Genomic DNA, 1,728 nt, shown 5'->3' on the forward strand with positions numbered 1-1,728 from the left:
GTACAAAGAGGTTTTTCCATAGTATGTAGACCAGCAGTCAGCTACACTTGGTCAGGAGTGAGAACTCCCTGTGTTGGAGAGTGTGAGCTGTCTGTGCTAAAGTGACTGTGGATCTGAGACATAACCACCTTTCACATAAATCCGTTTCCTTAACACATTTTCCACACCAAAGGCAATGTAGAAAACTTCAATAGGCCTATGTCATTTAATAGCAAAGGCCGTTAATTCCAGACATTTAAAAATACATCATTGTCTTCCTGAACTGAACATCTGTGAACCAGACGAGTATTCAACCACACACGTTTCATTTAATTCCTATAGGCTAGATTCTTAACTTTGAGGGGAAATTCAACTCACCTTGGTGGTCATATGAAAACATCATAAACTACTTCTGCCTTCTTTAGAGAATGTAGGACTATCCCTCCCTAGTCATACAGCTACACGTAATAATTCCTGTTTGTTTACCAATGCTATTGAACAATCTACAGCTCAGTGGCATAGCTGGGATGCACATTGCTCAGTTCATGGCCAGTTCGTCGGGGGGGGGGCTTGTCCAACTTAAAGTGTCATAAAAAAAATACACTCCCCTCTCCAACGTTAAAAATATTTTCACATGACCCTCCCCTTTTACTGAAAAGAACATTGTACACCCTCCCCCGCATACAATCAACTCACAATATTGTTCCATGAACAGGTTTCTGTGCCAATGCACCACAACCAGTAAGCAAAGCATACCGATTTCGTGCACTTCAACATTATGGTATGCGTCAACATTATTTTAGGAAGACTTGAAGAAGAATGATGATCCGCAACAGATAGCGCATCTCAGTATCAGAACTTAAAATACAGACAGACTGGCCAGCTACTGGGCCTTTCTAGACATTATAAACTGTCCAGAGTAGACCCACAACTGGTCCAAATGGAATGAATGGAATTAAATATTCACATCACAGGGCTTTTGGGTCGTTATTCAAATGAGATTTTCACTGCAGTTTACAACCTAGAGTAGAATTTTGTACTCACTTGAAAACAATTATGCAATTTTTCATTTCATTGTGGTGTTGTAGGCTAGTCTAGGTAGGATAATAATATGGTCCCTAAACAAGCTCAATAAGGGAGTTTTTTGAACTGTGTGTCTCATGTCTTCACTGTTCTTTCATGAGCAATGACATACCTGGCCTCTCCGCATTTATTGAAAATTAGTGCAGCTTTGAATGAATTTATGTGTGGTATGATTACTAGTTAGCATTTTGTAGATCTGGACAAACGATCCACCTACCACTATTGTCACTATGAATGGTGGATAGAGGGCAGTTAGACTGGTAGACTATATTGACTTGTGGTATAGTTAGCAAAAGGAAAAGCATAGTGCATAAGGGAAGTATCAAGACACCTTGACATAGGGGAGGCGCAAGCAGACGAAATGTGTCTTGGACGGAATAAATGATATAGTAAAACCTGCAAAAGGGCGAACGTAAAACCTAACCCTCTCCAAAGCAAAAAAAAAGTTTGACAATCCTCCCCTATTTTGGAAAAACACCACCCTTCCCCTAATAAATGTTGAACTGTCCCTTATTGACAAGCCACCTCAACTTCATGAAAGGCTTTCGTGCCTGAGGAGCAGCGGGTGAGAGTGGAGGAGAGGGAAAAGACAGAGCGCTATGCTAGAAAAATGCGGGGCTCGTCCTAAAACCTGACGTCAGCAGCACGAGCTTTAATAACATCTCC

This window comes from Salvelinus alpinus, chromosome 26 (assembly GCF_045679555.1).
Source record: "Salvelinus alpinus chromosome 26, SLU_Salpinus.1, whole genome shotgun sequence".
Lineage (NCBI taxonomy): Eukaryota > Metazoa > Chordata > Actinopteri > Salmoniformes > Salmonidae > Salvelinus > Salvelinus alpinus.